The sequence below is a fragment of the Capra hircus genome, chromosome 14, assembly GCF_001704415.2.
Source record: "Capra hircus breed San Clemente chromosome 14, ASM170441v1, whole genome shotgun sequence".
NCBI classification, from domain to species: domain Eukaryota; kingdom Metazoa; phylum Chordata; class Mammalia; order Artiodactyla; family Bovidae; genus Capra; species Capra hircus.
In genome coordinates this window covers 75,233,414-75,254,161 of record NC_030821.1, presented here as the reverse complement: position 1 = coordinate 75,254,161, position 20,748 = coordinate 75,233,414, and positions in this window count along the sequence as shown.

Below are 20,748 nucleotides of genomic sequence, written 5' to 3'. Positions count from 1 at the left end.
TTGGAGCTAAGGTCACAGAGCTAGGATGTGCAGATCCAAGATTTAACCTGCCTTACCCTGGTCTCATTCCAAATCTCTTCATTTTCCCCATTTCAAACTGTTTTCTACAGCAAATAGATTGTTAAAGTGCCCCCATAGGAAACATGTTTTCTCTAAAGTGAGCCTTAAGCTGGACACTCAAGAGTTGTCCCAAGGGTCCGGGGGCGATGGAATATTCTGCCTTTCAAAGAAAATGATCTTATAATTTACAAGTTTGCCTTTCAATTAACCGAGGACTCTGACTCTTTATTTAATGTTATTTCTGCATAATCTAATTTCGGCTGCAGGTTAATGGACCCGTGGGGAGTTATTGCTACTTCGGTTTCGAAAGCATTCAGCAGCATTCCCAGATTATTGGTCATTAATGGAATCACCCAGCTGTTTTGACTTTCTCCCAATCCTTTTTGAGGTCACCTTAGAGGAAAGGACATAAACAGAGACCAAGGGACTCACTCTTAGGATAGCGGGACTTGCTGAACTCTTATCTACTTCTGCCAGCCCTGTGACCACACTGGATTCCAGGTCCTAGAAAACCAAGGCTCATCACCAGACCCTACTTGTCCTATACTATTATTCATGCAAATACAGTTACTAAGCAGCTAGTATGCCCAATATACCATGCTAGTATGGTTGGACACATAGAGATGAGTCAAGTATAGTGCAAAGTAAGAATCCCACTCAGTTGGGATAATCACTAAAGCTGTAGCTTCCTATTAATATGTGCAGGGTTCATGTACAGTTTCATCACGGTTCTTATTTTTGGTTATTTATTCATCCAAGTAATATGGATGGAAAATCCAACATGAATTAGGTCCCTTCTGATGGTAACTTCTGATGAATCCAGCCTTGTAAGAGCTGATTGTCTCCTGAGGGATACAGATAAATTAATAGGTAGTGACAGTTCAAGGAGATGAGTCAGCAAAGTTGGAAGCATAGGAGATCATGAGAGCATAAAGGAGTCATTCCTGTTCAGGATTGAGGAGTCAGGCAATCTTCCCAGAGAATCTTGTGGTTTTATCAAAGTTTAGACCTGAGGGTGAACGGGTTGTTGTTCAGTTGCTCAGTTGTGTCCAGCTCTTTGCAACCCAATGGACTGCAGGGTGCCAGGCTTCCTTGTCCTTTATCATCTTCCAGAGTTTGCTCAAACTCATGTCCATTGAGTCAGTGACACTATCCAACCATCTTATCCACTGTCACCTCCTCCTCCTGCTGTCAATATTTCCAAGCATCAGAGTCTTTTCCAATGAGTTGGCTCTTTGTGCCAGGTGAACAGGAGTCAGCCCCAAGAATCAGCAAAGAGATAGAGGTGGAGAATGTTTAGTTGGAGGACCAGTATGAGAAGAAACATAGGATGAGAAAGAAAAGTTACAGTGGGGAAATTACAGTGGTTAATGTGCCTAAAGTAGAGTTCAGAGTAAAGATAATAGTAAAGAGGAATGAAAAAAAACCTGAACATAGAAGTTCTCAAAAGTCTACAGAAGAGATTGAAATTCATCCTGTAGATAATGAAGAGTGTGTGGAGGTTCTCATAGGTGAGTGACGTGAATAGAGTCAGATTTTTGACAAATTATCCAGCTGCCCTATGCAGATCTGATTTGGGCATTGAAAAGGGGAGTTTGGAGGAACTGGACCAAGACAGTGACCAAAGCTACTGAGGAAGCACTAAAGATGAAGAGAAGGGGGGCCAATGTGAAGAAAAATTGGGATTAGTATCAACAGAAGATGTGAGAAGTGAGATGAGTTTCTGTAACTTCAGATATTTGACTTTCAGAGAAATACAACCTAGAAACTTTAACCCACCTCAAGCCCAGATTTCCACCTTTTGTGAATGACTGACATGCAAGTTAATCAGGTTTTTCCATATTACGGAATATAAGATCAAAGCCATTCTACTCAAGATTGTATGTGTTTAATAATATTTGAAGAATAAAGAGTTTGGGGATCTACTAGTGCAGATGGATTTGACTGTAGTCTACGGAGGTGATTCAGGATCCAGTAGGTCATGGAAAAATGTCCCCACATGATGACAAGGTAAACAAACATCTTTCATTTTAATGAGTGTGCAAGCTTTGTTTTCATGTATTTTTAAAATTATGCTTCACTGGTGCAATATTTAACTTGCTTTAGAAATGAAAAAAAAAATCTTGGTTCCTCAAAGGCATGGTGGTGATAAAGATTGGTGGCCTGTTTCATTGTATTCCACTTATAAAATGGCTTCACAACTGCACGGAAGCTACTGGAAGCAGAATGTCTTAACAAATTTTTAAAAGTATGAAAAGTCTTCACTCTGGAGAAGATGATGTTTCACGTTTCCTGAAAATCACACCCCAGCTTTTGTACCACTAAGGTGTGAGCAGAAGGGGAAGGACACGTTGTCTGGAGGCCAACCGATGAGCTTTGAACACCTGTTTGCACCTAAGCCAGCTGCACAAGTTCGGGGAAATCACTCAGTCTTGGTGGTGTGCTGTCTTTTCTGTGAAGTGAAGGTGGTGATGAGCGCCCACCTCACAGGGCAGCTGCCAGGTGTGAGTCAGAGCACTCTGTCTTCCCTGGTCCAACGCTGCATCGTCATCTGTAAGGTGACGAGGCTCCATCCTACCAAGCCTGCTTTTCCAGGATGCCATGAGCTCGAGTGACCCACCTGATCCTGGCTCCTGTTCAGATGCTAAATGTCTAGAGGGTGGGATCTTTAAGTACTCCTGTCACCTGGCTCCTACTGGCACTCCATGGAGTTGCCGGAATTCAATCAATCAAAAAGAGTTTGACTTCTGTATTGTTCACTTGTAAAACATATAATGCACTATCTTTGGTGGAGAAGGAAATGGCAACCCACTCCACTAATCTTGCCTGGAGAATCCCATGGAGGGGGGAGCCTGGAGAAGAAAGCACTGTCAGGGTGATCTGTGGTTTGGAAAGAGACTCTTTCTAGGTCACGTCCTGACATTGGTGTTGGGCTTCCCTGGTGACTCAAACGGTAAAGAATCTGCACAAAATGCAGGAGATCCAGGTTTGATTTCTGGGTCGGGAAGATCCCCTGGAGAAGGAAATGGCTACATACTCCAGTATTCTTGCCTGGAGAATCCCATGGACAGAGGACCCTGGCGAGCTACCGTCCATGGGGTCACAAAGAGTCGAAGACAAGCGACTAACACTCATTTTCACACCTTACTGACATTGGTATTAACCAAACAGTAGTCTAATGAGTTCTGCCCTCACACTGTCCCCCAGAGACCCCTGCACCCTACCCCTCACCTCCGGCTACTGCTCACTCCTAACCCCACCACCCCACTCTTCTGCTTTCCTGATCTGGGCCATCAGGAGTGAGTTGACAAGATGAAAACAGAGGAAAGAAATCAGAGATTGACAACTTGACTTTATCTAGTTGAAATATTCTCAGAGACAGGGTAGGTGGATATTTAATAGCTGATTAAAAGAAGAGATGCCTCAATAGCATCTCTGAAGACTACAGCTGTGCCCACCCCCTCCCCTGCCCTGGTTAACTCTTCATATCTTCTCACAAGAACCCTTTCAACAGCATCCTAAGCTTTCTCTCTTTCGCCACAGTCCTAGGGTTTCCCTCCCACACAGGTCTGAATCTTCCACACCCGTCCCAAGCACTCCCCCTGTGAAGAGTATAGGCTTTGCAGACCCAGTGGCAAATCCCAACTCTGCCACATGGCTCCTGCGGTCTTCCCCTGACAGATCTGTTGCAAAGAGCAGTAACGATGCAGCTCAGCCACAGAGCGGCCATGCAAGAAATCATAGCTCATATTATTTAAAAAGGAAAGCTCTTGGCTCGGATGGCTCTCCGTGCTCAGCCTCTTGACTACCTCTCAATTATCTCACTCTCCAACTCTGAACTACTGTCCAACTAGGTCAGCTGTGGGGCCCAACATGTATAAAAGGATGAGCCTGAGGTTCTGAGGGACCAGAGTGAGTGGCTGCAGTGGGGCTTACCAACCATTTCATGAGCATTTCACGTGAGCAGTTCTGACCAGTGGACTGTGAGAGGTGTCTGGTGTCCGGGAGATGCATGATCTTCGAGTTTTCTTTCTCCGTCACAACACCCTTGCTAAAATGCAACCACGAGATCCAAGAGCCCAGCTTGCTAAGTCATTGAGTGGAGGAAAACTGGCCTGGAGAGTCTCTGGGACTCTGCATGGCTAAGCACCCAATCTTTGCTGTGCTGTGCTGCTTAGATTTAGGGGCTGTTTGTTACTATTGCATAACCTATCCTATCCTAACTAATACGTAGGTGAAATATTTATCAAATAGTTATTATTCCTGACTTTACACAAGGCCATTATAATAAGTGATAACAACGATACCCATGAGGCCTGTTTCATTTAGTGAACTAATGATGAAGTACTGCAATCAACAGACGATTACAACATATGATATGTGTGTGCATGCTCCGTCGTGTCTGACTCTTTGCAACCCCGTGGACTGTAGCCAGCCAGGCTCCTCTGTCCATGGGATTTTCCAGGCAAGAATACTAGTGTGGGTTGCCATTTCCTCCTCCAGGGGATCTTTTCAACCCAGGGATCAACCCTGAGTCTCCTGTATTGGCAGGCACATTCTTTACCACTGAGGCACCTGAGAAGTCCAGAGTGATATGTACTCACATACAGTTTGCTCTAGGAGAATAGAACAAGAAAATTCAATATAGTCTGGGGTCAGGAAAACTTTCTTAAAGGAAGAAGCATCTAGTCAGAACCTAAGGAATGAACGGCAGGGGGTATGCTGGGTTGTTTTGAGGATTAGGTGTTATGTTCATTGTGAATGTCATGGTCAATAAATAATTCCATCTCTGACTTTACAAGTGCTTTAACCCAGATCTAGTCACTTCTTTCCAGAAAAAAGGAAAAGTCTTTCCCTTTAATTATTAGCCCAAAGTCCTCTTTCTATGCTGAATTCCCTTCACTTGGAATTCTAGAATATCCAGACTTACTTTAGTACAGTCATCCTATATTTTTTGGGCTTCAGAGATAGTACAGACAAAGCATGAGTCATTCCATCTTGTGACTTAGGGAATGTGTCTTAGACACTGAGTCATAAAATTATAAAATCGTGGAACATTTGGATGGAAGACCAAAGGGAGAAAAAAAAATAAAATTTCTTCTTGGCATATGAATTATCTTGAAACAGATTTGTTATAGGATGCTGAAACTGAAGCCTCTAATAAGCACCATGAGATAACAGATGAGAAATTCAAAGCCAGATCTCTGGGTAAGGAATTTGCAAAGAAAATATCAGAGGACCTATCCTGGAGATTGAGGACCCTCTTCCTCATTGAGGTTTTAAAGAGAGTTAAGGGAAACAGAAGGAAAATTGTCAAGGAGCTTTCTTTAGAGATCCTGTTATATTGATGCATCCCAACTAAAGTGTGTCAAGAACTTTCAGTGGAATCATTCTAAGAGATTTGAAGTACGTTCCCTATATCTGAGGTCTGATTCCCAGACAGGAAATGCAGAGGGTAGAAGAGGGCTGGTAAGCTGCTTTGAGGGTAGAACTTCAGGAATCTTACTATGCAAGGACGCAGTGTTTTTGGAGCAAAAGATGTTGGTGTTCCCCGTGAGACAGTGTGGGATTCTTTGCAATGAGGGAAAGCCAGGGCAGGAATATTTCAACTCATTGGGCTCCCCAGAGTGGATGGAATTCTATCCTCAAGAGCCTGAATTCCAGACTTCCCTGGTAGTACAATGACTAGGAATCTGCCTCCCAGTGCAGGGAACATGGGTTCGGTCGTTGGTGGGGAAGACTCCACGTGCTACAAGGCAACTAAGCCCATGCGCCACAACTGCTGAACCCACGTGCTGCAAATACTAAAGCTTGTGCACCTCAAGCCTGTACTCTGCAAGAAGAGGAGCCACCACAATGAGAAGCCTGTGCACAGCAAAAGAAAAGAAAAAGAAAAAGAGAAGCCACACTTGCTGCAACTAGAGAATGCCCAGCACAGCAACAAAGAACCAGCAACCAAAATATAAATTTTAAGAAAAGAAGAAAAGCCTGGGTTCCTAGGGTCTCAGTTGCTTCTAGCTGGATGAGGGGAGCCTCAGGGAGGGTTCTCAGTGGTAGGATTTCTGAGATCCGCAAATGCTGATATTCCTGCCAGGTCTTGGGGTGCTGGGGCAGCCAATCTTGGTGCCATCCCAAGAGGGCATTCTATTCTGTTACCTCTCCTCCCCTCCCATCCTGAGGGGTCAGAAGCTACTGAGAAGCTGTGGGTTTGGAAACTGTTAAAGCACAAGTCAGAAGAAAGAGAAGTTGGTCCCGAAGTCCCCAGCTTTCCCCCATGGACTTCCACCCTAAAAACATATGAGCTGGGAGAAGCAGGAAGTTGTTGTTCAGTCGCCAAGTCGTGGATAACTCTTTATGACCCCACGGACTGCAGCTCACCAGGCCTGCCTGTCCCTCACCATCTCCTGGAGTCTGCCCAAGTTCATGTACATTGAATCAGTGATGCCATCGAACCATCTCATCCTCTGTCACCCTCTTCTCCTTCTGTTTTCAATCTTTGCCAGCATCAGGGTCTTTTCCAATGAGTCAGCTGTTTGCATCAGGTAGCTAAAGTATTGGAGCTTCAGCTTCAGCATCAGTCCTTCCAATGAGTATTCAGGGTTGATTTCCTTTAGGACTAACTGATTTTATCTCCTTGCTGTCCCAGCAAACTCTCAGGAAGTAGGAAGACTCACTATCAAATCTTGTTTAGATTTTTGGCTCACACCTTTAACTGGACACTTAATTCCTGAAACTTAAAATGACTATCAGTTCAGTTCAGTCGCTCAGTCGTGTCCGACTCTTTGCAACCCCATGAATTGCACCACGCCAGGCCTCCCTGTCCATCACCATCTCCCGGAGTTCACTCAGACTCACATCCATCAAGTCCGTGATGCCATCCAGCCATCTCATCCTCTGTCGTCCCCTTCTCCTCCTGCCCCCAATCCCTCCCAGCATCAGAGTTTTTTCCAATGAGTCAACTCTTCACATGAGGTGGCCAAAGTACTGGAGCTTCAGCTTTAGCATCATTCCTTCCAAAGAACACCCAGGACTGATCTCCTTCAGAATGGACTGGTTGGATCTCCTTGCAGTCCAAGGGACTCTCAAGAGTCTTCTCCAACACCACAGTTCAAAAGCATCAATTATTCAGCGCCCAGCCTTCTTCACAGTCCAACTCTCACATCCATACATGGCCACAGGAAAAACCATAGCCTTGACTAGACGGACCTTAGTCAGCAAAGTAATGTCTCTGCTTTTCAATATACTATCTAGGTTGGTCATAACTTTTCTTCCAAGGAGTAAGCGTCTGTTAATTTCATGGCTGCAGTCACCATCTGCAGTGATTTTGGAGCCCCCAGAAATAAAGTCTGACACTGTTTCTACTGTTTCCCCATCTATTTCCCATGAAGTGATGGGACCAGATTCCATGATCTTCGTTTTCTGAATGTTGAGCTTTAAGCCAACTTTTTCACTCTCCTCTTTCACTTTCATCAATAGGCTTTTTAGCTCCTCTTCACTTTCTGCCATAAGGGTGGTGTCATCTGCATATCTGAGGTTATTGATACTTCTCCCGGCAATCTTGATTCCAGCTTGTGTTTCTTCCAGTCCAGCATTTCTCATGATGTACTCTGCATAGAAGTTAAATAAGCAGGGTGACAATATACAGCCTTGACGTACTCCTGTTCCTATTTGGAACCAGTCTGTTGTTCCATGTCCAGTTCTAACTGTTGCTTCCTGACCTGCATACAGATTTCTCGAGAGGCAGGTTAGGTGGTCTGGTATTCCCATCTCTTTCAGGATTGTCCACAGTTTATTGTGATCCACACAGTCAAACGCTTTGGCATAGTCAATAAAGCAGGAATAGATGTTTTTCTGGAACTCTCTTACTTTTTCCATGATCCAGCGGATGTTGGCAATTTGATCTCTGGTTCCTCTGCATTTTCTAAAACCAGCTTGAACATCAGGGAGTTCATGGTTCACGTATTGCTGAAGCCCGGCTTGGAGAATTTTGAGCATTACTTTACTAGCATGGAAATGCCAATTACCTGAGAATCATCAGAAAAGTCCTGGACTTAACCTTATTTTCTTTCAAGGGCAGAAGGTGCCCCATTGGATACATTTTAAAGAAGTGGTAGGAGAAGCAAACACAAGTGCATTTTAATTGCTTCACAAGCTGTGCTTGTTCAGCCTGCATCTCATAAAGGACTTTCAAGCATCTCTTGAATCTGCAGGGAAGAAGTAATTTTTTAAGATCCTTAACAATTGCTTAAGAATAAAAATGGCAAATGGATGCCAGCTGTATAGGGCTCCTTCCCTGGTGGCTCAGTGATAAAGAATCCACCTGCCCCTGCAGGAAACATGGATTTGATCCCTGATCCGGGAAGATCCCTGGAGAAGGAAATGGCAATCCACTCCAGTACTCTTGTCTGGAGATCCCCATGGACAGAGAAGCCTGGCAGGCTACAGTCTGTGGGGTCCCAAAGAGTTGGACACGACTTAGCAACTGAACAGCAACAATCATTCACTTAGGATGTACAAAATGTCCCTTGTGTTTGCTTTAGTATCAACTCTCATTTCTTCCTTTTAGGAACTTCAGTTTGTCAGCCTGAAATTCTCATCCAAGAAGATATTTAGGAACAGAATCCTGCAGATTGGGCTCTGCAGGGTAAGCAAATCATGTGAATGACTCTTGCACTGCCCACTTTTATCCTGAGCCACTTTTAGGGTTTCTAAGCCCTGTCTCTTGCTATAACCAGATTAAGCTATAACCCTTGCATTGCCCAGTCTACATATAAGTCATTTCTCATCACAAATGCATCAAAAAAACAAGCCACACATACGGACACTCCAAACTACCTCCTCTTCTGTCATCAAAAATCAACTCTTAAAACTTGAAAGAGAAAGATAGTTGGTTTGTTTTTGAGTATTATTTCTGAAGACTGTTTAAGATTACAGAGAAATACATCACATATACCAATGCCCAGGCCCAAATTTCTTCTTTAAGCTTCTTTTAATTTTCTCAGATTTCTTTTCCTAAAGCAGCTGTCATCTCTCTTCATTGGCCGGAACCCTGCTCCCATTCCATACCCCATCTGCTTACACACACTGTTCCTGGTTTGGCTGAACAAAGGCTCAGCCTTTAGCCAAGTCCCGACCAGCTGCCCTGGGCTTGCCCTGGGCTTGCCCTGGGCTACTGAGATCCTCAGGCAATCCCAGGCACAATGAGGGGTGGATGTGGTTGGGGCAGGAGGTGGGGTCCTGGGCATCAATACTGCTTGGGTGCTTAGGGTGCCTTTCTTGTTTTTTAGGAAATGACTACATCACACCTCTGAATTTTCCTTTCCTGAGTGTTTTTCCCCCACAACCCTGTTCTAGCTGACTGAAACTACAGAAACACTAGGTGCAGCTCCCATGAAATAGGTCTTCACTTTAGTGGAGGCTCCAGAAGGGGAAAAGATTTCCTCTAACTTTGACCTCATAGGCAAATTAGTTCCTGTCACAGTGTACTACCAAGAAATAGGAACTCTGTCTCCCTCCTTTTTTGAAAGCAAAATATTGCCAATAATCTTGCCAATTCAATTAAGTGAAAATATTCTTTGTTCCTCAGAATCTGGCCCTGCTAACCAGCCCACATTCTCTCTTTTATCCGTCTTCCTTACCGAATACACATGGTAGTTTATAATTGAAAATGTGTGAACATGCAGAAACCCAGGGAAGCTGGCAACTTCTTTTAATGTGTAAATTGTGTTCAAGAAGTAAGTATACCTTGGCATTCTCAAAAGTCATGCTCCCTTGCCATCAGCTGCAGGAACAGAACTAAATTATAAATTAAAGCCAGCTGCCAAGTGTATATATATATACACACACACACACAAAGGCATTCATTCCACAAGTGCATCCTAATTTGGGACCTTATTATGGGGGCCAGTGACAAATAGTTCTGCAAACTTTCAAGAAAGCAAGAGAGCAAGAAAAGTAGAATACATTTGGAGAGATAAAATTAAATGGTATTTCATTACAAATGGCCATCTGAAGAAATTCAGATTGGGGACATCAGTATTCAATGAGTTCAGAGTTGGCAATGAAAAAAAAATCTATATCCACTTAAAAGCACCAAATATTAAAAATATATATATAGCTTAAAAAAATCATCTCCCTTCTCAGCACTGACAAACTCATTTCTTGGCCAGCTCTGTGTAAGAAGGCTGCCACATTTTGCATGAGGGACACATTTTCAAAAAACTGTTATCAACTAGTTTTTATTATCTAATTTTATATCACTTTGTCAACAAAGGTCATATAGTCAAAGCTATGGTTTTTCCAGTGGTCATGTACAGATGTGAGGTTTGTGCCATAAAGAAGGCTGAGCATCAAAGAATTGATGCTTTCAAACTGTAGTGCTGGAGAAGACTCTGGGGAGTCCCTTGCATTGCAAGGAACTCGAAACAGTCAGTACTAAAGGAAATCAACCCTGAATATTCATTGGAAGGACTGATACTGAAGGTGAGACTGCAATACTTTGGCCACCTGATGCAAAGAGCTGACTCATTGGGAAAGACCCTGATTCTGAGAAAGACTGAAGGCAAAAGGAGATGGGGGCAGCAGAGGATGAGATGGTTAAGTAGCATCATGGACTCAATGGACATGAATTTGAGTAAACTCCAGGAGATAGTGGAAGACAGAGGAACCTGGCAAGGTGAAGTCCACGGGGTAGCAAAAAGTTGAACACAACTTAGCGACTGAACAGCAATGACAGTTTTACTTAGCGACACCCCGTTCTGCTGCCCCTGCCCATGTAGCCAGTACTGAGTATAGAAAGAGGCAATGAGGCATCCTCTGATCTAATTAGAACCAGAACTAGTCTCCATCAGAGAAACCTGCAGGACTACGTCATGGCAGGGTGGCAATGGAGAGGCAGGGAGATGTGGTGGGTGGCCCAGGGCACCATCTCACTCCAAAAAGCTGCACACCCATCTGGAAAGCAGGGCTTGTGGGGGACAGTTCTGGGAGGGGTCTCTCTAGTGTCTCCTCAGCCCCTGTCCTCTGCCATCACCACTGCTCCTTGAAACAAGCTGTACGTTATCCAGACTCTTTGGCTAGCCCCAAAAGGAACAGTAAGTAAACTCCAGGGAAGAACCTTAGCACTCGATGGAAGAAATTCCGTGATTGATTCTCGGCTTTGAAAGAGTTTCCACCAATCAAAATTTGGTTTTTAAGTCATAACTAATTGTTTCCTCTTCCTAGATTAATCATCCATGGCTATAAATCAGCAGATGATAAATGCAAAGCAGGAGACAGCAATAAAACACGATCAAATGGAGCTTCTGCAGCAGACACTGCTGGCTGCCCGACCCATGACCAGCTCCCTCATCCTTCTGTGTCAAAGAAGAGCCCACTCTCCTGATGGCCAGAAAGTGCTGGATCCTTGCTTTTGAGCTTTCCTGGCAGCGAGGGGTGTTCTTGGAAATCAATCTGGGCTAATGACATGTAAAGGAGACTTTGCTGTGTTTGGAGGAGACTTCCAGAAAATACTCCTCCCTGCTCCATGATAAAAATGCTGTTGTTTAGTCATTAAGTTGTGTCTAATTCTTTTGTGACCCCATGGACTGTAGCCCACCAGGCTCCTCTGTCCATGAGATTTCCCAGGCAAGCATACTGGAGTGGGTAGCCATTTCCTCCTCCAGGGGATCTTTTTGACCCAGGGATCAAGTCCATGTCTCCTGCAATGGCAGGCAGATTCTTCACCACTGAGCCACCAGGGAAGCCCCATGATAAAAATAGATTTTATTTTAAAAAGCAGCATGCCTCCCTTTTCCTTTTGGATTGCCACCTTAGGGCTGTGTGTGGTGACGCAGTTTATGCACAAAGCTCATCAGCTCTGAGAGAAGGGAACAGGTGGGTTCTTGACGGCACTGACGAGGTGCTGAGTCAGTACTGGAACCACCGGCTGCTGGACACATTGTTATTGAAAACAAGACCTCGCCTTGAAGCCACGCTTAGTGAAACCATCTGCTGTTTTTAGCTGAAAGCATTCTAACTGGTACGATTATTTAATAGGTTACCTGTTGCTTTGGTCGCTCATGAGACTGTTCTTTAAGTAGAACTCCTACAGAGCCTTTGTTAATGTTGAGGATTGCTGGTAAGTCTGCACTGTTACCTCTGGGAACCTCATGAGAAAAACCAATGTTCTTGTTTTCCAGAGAGAAGGAGCTGAAAGGACAGAATCCTATCTCAGCTTCTTTCTAGCTCTGCAACCTTGGGCAAGTCCTTACCACCCTGGACCTCAATGTGCTCATCTGTAATATGAAGCGTATCACCAGGACTTACTCCAGCTCCTGGGGAGTTGAATGAACTACTGCCGATAAGGCGTCCAGCACAGTGCCTGGCGTACGGGGAGAACCCAGTCCCCGCTGTGCTATCATCTCTGTTCCCCACCTGCGGGGGTATGAGAGTGTCCAGTGGTTCTGAGTTGCTGGTAGACTGACTAACTCTTGTTTTCCCTTACATGTTAAAGTAAGAACCACCCACCTGGACCTCTTAGCAAAGGGAGAAGCAGTGTGAATCCTTCGAGAGACTGGAGGGCTATGAGAGAAGCTCAGCTTCCAAACCATCACTTCAGAAGGCTGTTCTACTCTGAGTCCTGTCACTTTTCTCGTCTTATTTCTGGGAGTTGCTAAAAAAGGACTCAACGCTAGAGCCATTCTTGGGTCTTACCTGAGTCCCCCTCTTCTGTGATTCCTCATGCATTTGTCCAGGCTGTTCCCAGGCCTGGGGCATCACTCACCATCACCTGGCGACTTCTGTCTCTTCACCTCCTAGGAGCCTCATTTCTCACTCTGTAGACTCTCTGCTGGCCCCCATCACAGAACCCTTCACAGGTTTGATTTCTCCCCCTACTAAACTGTCTCTTCAGTCTCAACACATACCTTGCCTGTATCAAGTAGTAAATAAATCTTGGTTGAATGACAACATACCCATAAGATTAAACTCAGTGGTAAGTAGACACTATTCTATGTGGTTGTATGTTTGATCTAGCAAAGTTATTTCTATTTTTTTCTGTGAGATAAACCTGATTGTTTATTATCTCCACCAGAATTTTTTTTTTTTTCTGAGAACCTTCTGCTTTATTGCTGTAAGGAGAATAGACTACCACCATTTTACCAGAGTGAAATTGTGCAAAGAAACACAACATATGTTTAGCAATTGAAAAGTAACAATTAATAATTCATGAATTAGAGCAGAATTCATAATGGAAATTCAGAAGTGAGTGGTGATAAAGGCATTACATGTTAAATTATAAGTAATGTAATCTAAAAGATACTTAGATGGAAACATATTGTCTTAACGTATATATTAGAAAAAAATGAAATCTTAAGCTACTTATTTAATACAAAAACTAAAAGAACCATAGAATAAACTTTAAACCATAGAAAGAAACTTTAAAAGATAAAATCAGGATAAAACCAAGAGTGATTAAATAGAAAATAAGGATATGGTAAGGATATTTGTTTTCAAAAGGTAGTTCATTAAAAAGATCCATAAAATAGCTCTCTGATTGCTCAAGAAAGAAAAACACAGATATACAATATTTAGAATGATAAAGGAAATATGCTGCAGTTTTAGAGACATTTTAGCAATCATTAAACCATGGTGTGAAGAGTCTTATGACAATCATTTTGATAACTAAGATGGGATTAATATTTTCAGAAAAATGAAAATTATCAAAACTGACTCAAGAAGAAATAGAAAACTTCAATTGACCATTCAGGAAATTAAATTTGTGGTAAAAGAATCTGCCCACCCCTCAAAAAAAAGCAAGATAATTTCAAGTTTTACCAAACCTAGGAATGCACAATTCTTACCTAATGCAAGCTTCTCTAGAGACTAGAAAGAAGGAGACTAGCTGAGAGAAGGGGCTTCCCAGGTGGCTCAGTGGCAAAGAATCCACCTGCCAAGCAGGAGATGCGGGTTCCATCCCTGGGTGGGGAAGATCCCCTGGAGGAGGAAAGGGCAACCCACTCCAGTATTCTCGCCTGGGAAATTCCATGCACAGAGGAGTCTGGCAGGTTGCAGTCCATGGGGTCAGAAAAGAGTTGGATAGGACTTAACGACTAAACAACAGCAAAGTTGAAAGAAAAGGGTTAATAAAAACCTTCTCTTCCTAGATGGATAAATTTGACCATGTTGTAACCCCTCCTGATAAAGGTGAAAGAGAGCTCTGTTCCAGGCAATGTAATTTACAGTTAGGGAAGCAAACAAGAAGCCCCATGATTGATGAGCTGCTTCATTCCTGGGAGGACTGTGGATAGACTATAAGTGCCTGGCAGGATGCTGTAATCTGGGCTTCCTGTGCAGAGCAATCTACACCTGGGCTTGTCTCTTATGGAGATATAGAAGCTACGGCTACAGAACTGTTACAGCTAGCTGTGGGAGTTCTTATTTCAGGTAAGAGTTCCTAAATCCACTCGGGTGGTCTCTCTGCCTTCACCTGAGTCGTCACTGGGGTGATCTGAGAACAGTCAGTGACTGCTGTGTCAGTGACTACCAAGACGCGCACCTGAGACAGAGGTCCTGCTGACAGGTGTGTCTGACCTGCAGCCTTCAGTGCCACCTGGTGTCGGGTGCACCCTGTGGATTCAGCTCTAGCATCTAAAGATCCAGTTGAAAACTAAGACCACTGTCGTGGAGGTTGCAAGACCCAAATCGAGAGGCCAGTCTAAACTCGATACAAAATAGAGAAGGATCAGAGTGGAAAGTAAATTATTGGCAGTGTCACATTTGAACGAAGAGGCAGACATCCTGCTATTATTGTGGAGCACACAACAGAGGTCCCGCTTTTGTACTTGCATTTGGGCAATTCTTTAAGATGGCCCATGGATACGGAACTGGATTTATGGAAAGACAACACGGTGTTCTAACACCTCCTCTTCTCATCACTAAATAGAGGACTTTGATCAAGTCACAATTTAGCTTCTTGAACCTCAGGAAACTGGGGATAATGATACCATTCTGGGAGGTTACTGTAGCAGTTCTATGAGATAAACTATGTGCGCACTTGTTGCTTCTTATAAATATGTTATAAATCATTCAACTAGGTTTGGCTGGTGTTTAATTTAGGCTGAAGAGATAAAATCTAAAGATGGAAATGCAAAAGGTCTGGGGAGAACAGAGTAAAGGGGTGAGTTTTGAATAATTCTGTAAAAAGAAAGATGGTCATGTTGGAGAAAAACCCAAAGAATTTCCAGACCAAGAAAAGGGCATTTATTAAGTTGACTTGCTGAGAGCCAAGGGCTTTACACAGTTGTAATGGTCCATTGTCCATTTCTGAGCACAATTGTAAGCAGCTTGTCCCTGCGAGGGGACAGGAGCCAGTGAATGGCCGTAACGTCTACGCTGGATTCTATACCTGCTCAACCAGAGTGGAGAACGTGGAGGGTTGTACACAAGTGATAGTCTGTATTGTAATGAGAGCCAGTTTGGGCGTATAGCAAGGGAGCTTTCTGAACCTCTGTGCTTTCTGCAGAAAATGGAAGTTACCCATCTCTTTCAAACCCTGGGAGAAGAAGGGATATGTTTAAGAAACCAAACACAGTGTCTGACCCTATTGGGACTATAATAATTGGTACCTGTTTGGAATATTACTGCTAATGCCACTACATTTGGGCAGTGGGTTGAAACAGCACAGTTTCCCTGTTTCCCAGTCCCCGCTACTTCAAAATTTTTCAACCCCAAATGTAGCCTGTTTCTGTGCTTGGACGCTTTGGAGCTGAAGCAGTTCACCAGCGTTAATGTACCTCAGAATTCTTAACAGAGCTTTTTAACAAGCACAGCAGATAGAGCCCACCCAGACCTACTTAAACTAGAGTCTCTGGAGTGGAACTTTTTCTAACCTTGTAACAAAAGTAATTGCAGTCACAGCTAGGGCAGAGAACTCAAGCTAGGAGCCGGTGAGCTGAAGCATTGCATTTCCAGGCTTCCCTGTTAGAAGGCAAACGTCACCCAGGACAGGTAAAAATGAAGACGTAGCCAGCCTTTCACACGGAAATACAGTCATTGGTGGGATTATTTGTTATCAGTCGAGGGGACCAAGAGGAGATTCCTAGGATGTGTTAGAGGGAACATGGAAGCTGTGAGTGAAATCACTCAATTGTGCCCAACTCTTTGCAACTCCATGGACTGTAGCCTTCTATGCTCCTCAGTCCATGGGAGTCTCCAGGCAAGAATACTAGAGTGGGTTGCCATTCCCTTCTCCAGGGGATCTTCCCAACCCAGGGATCAAACCCAGGTCTCCCATGTTGAGGGCAGACACTTTACCGTCTGAGGCACCAGGGAAGGTCCAACACAGCCTCATCTATCAAATGAGGTCATTTTTCAGAGTTGTTGATGGATTGAGTGACATGAGGGGTTGGTGCTCCATACATCACGTCTCCTTTCAGAGGTTGGGTGAGGCAGGAGTGCTAGGAAGGGGGTGCCAGCAGGACACCCAGGCTGGATGGGGAGTGAGCCTGGGCTGTCTTCTGTAGGCGGGAGCTTCGATCAGCAGTTTCATGGTACAGGTGTGTCATGGAGAGAGGAGCCTGCAGTCTGTGGAGCCTGTGTGGTGGGGAGAAAGGCAGAAAACAGGCATAGAAATAGGAGGCTTGCTGTTCAGTCACTAAGTCATGTCCAACACTTTGGCAACTATAGCCCATGGACTACAGCCCGCCAGGCTCGTCCCTCCACGGGCTTCTCCAGGCAAGGATACTGGAGTGGTTAGCATTCCCTTCTCCAGAGACCTTCCTGACCCAGAGATCAAACCCGTGTCTCCTTCACTGCAGGCGGATTCTGTACTGCTGAGCCACCAGGGAGACAGAGTCTGCCCTGCAACTGTTCCCCACAGATTTCCCAATAAAACCAAGCCTCGCGGCTCAATGACTATGTTAGTTTTTTAGGTCCAACATAACAAAATACATGAAAGGGCGGCTTAAACAACAAAAGGTATTCCCTCACAGCTCTGAAGGTCAGAAGTTCAAACTCAAGGATCACGCTCCTCCTGAAGACCCTAGGGAAGGATCCACTCCGTGTTTTTTTTTGTAACTTCTGGTGGCCATCCATCCTCAGCCTTCCTTTAACAAAAAAAAAAAAGACTCTTATTTTACTGTTGTTAAGATTATCAATCATTTCTTGTGTCACCAAATTTTTAAAAGTCAGCAGTTATTTGTATTTTCCTAAAAGTAGATCCAAGGTTTCTGGGTGAAGGGCAGATTAATTTTTTCTAAGTTTTTTATCTATACAGTTCAAAATTTTTTAAATTAGAGTATAGTTGCTTTTCATACTGTCAGTAGGAAAAGCAACTATACCCCAATTTTTTACAAAATTCAAGCTGTATAGGTATAGAACTTTTTTTTTTTAAAGCTATGCTATGTTTTTTCCAGTAGTCATGTGTGGGTGTAAAAGTTGGACCTTAAAGAAGGCAGACGGCTAAAGAATCTAGGCTTTTGAACTATGGTATTAGAGAAGGGCTGATGCTGAAGCTCCAATACCTTGGCCAACTGATGCAAAGAGCCAACTCATTGGAAAAGACCTTAAAGCTGGGAAAGATGAAGGGCAAGAGGAGAAGGAGGTGACAGAGGATGAGATGGCCGGATGGCATCACTGACTCAATGGACATGAGTCTGAGCAATCTCTGGGAGATAGAGGACAGAGGAGCCTGCTGCAGTCCATGGGGTCGCAAAGAGTCAGACATGACTGGGGAACTGAACAGCACCACCACAGTTCTTTACAATGCTGCGTTACTTTCTGCTGTGTGTAGCGCAGGGGGTTCCACTCTGCGCTCCGTGGTGACCTAGATGGCGGGAGGAGGAGGTGTGAGAGAGGAGATAACACATGTGCTTCCAGCTGCTCCCCGCCAGCCTTGGTTTACAGACGCACACTTCAGTCCGTGCCTGTCTTCACGTTCTCTCTGCATCTGTGTCCTCACACGCCTGCTCAAGAGGACACCATTCATTGGATTTAGGGCCAGTCCTAACCAATGGGCTTCCAGAGGGCTTCCAGTGATAAAGAATCCATCCACCAATGCAGGAGATGAAAGACACAAGTTCAGTCCCCAGGTCACCAATGCAGGAGATGAAAGACACAAGTTCAGTCCCCAGGTCACCAATGCCAGTGATGAAAGACACAAGTTCAGTCCCCAGGTCACCAACGCAGAAGATGAAAGACACAAGTTCAGTCCCCAGGTCAGGAAGATCCCCTGCAGGAGGAAATGGCAACCCACTCCAGTATTCTTGCCTGGAAAACTCCACAGGCAGAGGAGCCTGGCTGTCTACAGTCTGTGGGGCTACAAAGAGTCAGACACACCTGAGCTTCTGAGCACTAACCCATGTGACCTCATCTCAACTAATTACATCTGCCAAGATGCTATTCTCAAATAAGGTCCCATGCTGAGGTGCTGTGTGGATGTGACGTTTTGTGCAACCCTGTTCAACCCAATCCAGGGATGATGATCACTGAAGACCCTTGTGACTTTTCTCCTCTGTTCTGTATCTGCACTGAACTATAATCTCTTGCTGGTTGTTTACAATATATAATAGCCAACTGTTTACAAGTCTATGTCCTACCAGATGGTGAGATGTTGAGAGCAGAGCCCAAAATTTTGCTTTGTTTTCATATTTTATTATTTGCTTGTTTGTTTTTTCTGGCCATGTGGCATGCAGGATCTTAGTTCCCCCACCAGGGATTGAACCTGTGCCCCTGCAGTGGAAGCTCAGAGCCCTAACCACTGGGCCAATAGGAAGTTCTCCTGTTTGGGGTTTTTTTTACACCTTTCAGTATCCAGGGTGTAGCACAGGACCATGTTTATGACTGGCCTTCAGTAAACATGTATGAAATGTCAGCAGGTTACAGTCATTTTTTGCAAGACTGACCCTTGGGATCTCTGCCCTTGAGGATGTTAGAATCCAGGAGAATGTCTGAAGTCTTCTGGAGGCAAACAAACCAGGCCAGAGCTGAAAAACTCACCTACCATGCTGCTTTTTGCCTTCAGGATTGGAAACATCTAGCTGGTTTCTTGTCTGTTACTGGCACATTGTGGGACACATTTCCCCCATTCTGACCTCCGCTTCCCACTGTAAATGAGGGATTTGGACCACAGTCCCCAAATCCTTTCATCTTCTAAGCTCCCTTATCTTTACAATCACATGGGTCACAATCAGCCAGAACTGAGCTTATTAAGAGAGAAGCATCGAAGAACCAGTTAGGGAAGCTTCCTGAATGCATCAGCTTCCAATTCACTGTGACCAGCCTTTTCCTATTCAGCTGCGGTGTCTGCGGCTCAGGTGAGAAATTGCTCCCATTGCCTGGCAGGCTGTGAGCTGAAATTCCTCCAGTGAAGATTGCCAAGGTGCCCGAGAGCAATGATAAACACAATCTTTTCACTCCAACCCTCCATTTAGATCCGCTTCCCTTTTGAATCTCAATTGGTTACAGCAGGCTTTTGGGTTCCTTGCTGAGGAGGTGTTTGGCAAATCATGAAAGGGCGAAGGCTCCCCAGAGAGGAGATTTTCCCCTTATATCAGAACCTTTCAAAATAGCAGGAGGAGCGAAGAATTGCAAATGGGCGGCCAACCAGCTCCTCACCCTGTGAGAAGAGGTGGGACTGAATTTTCACCTTCAAGCAGCACAAGACTTTCTTTCTTGAGAGCGACAACTTTTTCCTGAAAGAATATGGAACCAACATGTTCTCCAGGAAGCCCTCCCTGGTCACGCCCACCCAAGAGTGGGGTCCCACATTCTGTGTACCCACTATTTCTGAAACTTACTTTCAGGCTGAACTCAACACACTGGGTTGCAATGTCTGTTTCTCCCCTTACGTGCTGTGACGCACAGACCTCGTTTGCTCTTCCAAACCACTCTTCCGTGCATCTTGGTTTGGATTTTCCTGCAAAGAGATCTTGGTACAAGGTCCCGAAGGAAGGTAGTTCATCCAGAGGGTTACTGCAGGAAGCATTTGTGAGAAATGAGAAAAGTGAGAGAGTAAAAGGAGAGATGTCAACAGGAGGGCGTGTTTATAGCTAGAGCCCTGTGCCACCGAGGACCCTCTGAAGAACCTCGTGAAACGAGTTTGAGAACTGACCCACTGAGGGCTGATGGTAAAGCTGCAGCACTTTTCTGTGGATTCCTGCTGGTTGCGAGTTTCCCACGGGAGACATTAAATGCTCCGCAGTTCTGGTTGCCTTGATGTCCAGCCAGAAGGGGGCGCTCTTGTGAGGTCAGGAAAAGCCCTCGAGCAGGAAAGCAAAGGTGGGACACACCCAGGCCAGCAGAAGGTGCTAGTGAGAGAGAGCGGTCAAGGTAGCCCCAAGGTGGGGGGGTAGACAGGCGGTTGGTAGAGGGGGGCGCACTCCAACCTCAACCCTGCTGTTTGTTCACATAATCAGGTCTGCCCCCAACCCCTGCATCTTCATCCTCGTGTCAAGGGCGCTGCTAAGGACTTTGTTGGTATCATTGTGTTGAACTGAAAGAAGCGTTTTCACTGGACACAGGACTCTCACCGAAGAAAGGGTCCATGGTGGGGTTCTGGGACATTTTCAAAGAGGCTCCAGGGTCAATCCAAAAGGGTCTCTGCTGACACAGTAGTTGGCTCTCTGTCTGGTTGATGGGGGATTTCTGCCCCTCAAAGTTTCTTTTAAAACTTCAATTATGTGCTGTAAATCAGTGTTTCCAAAGTGTGTT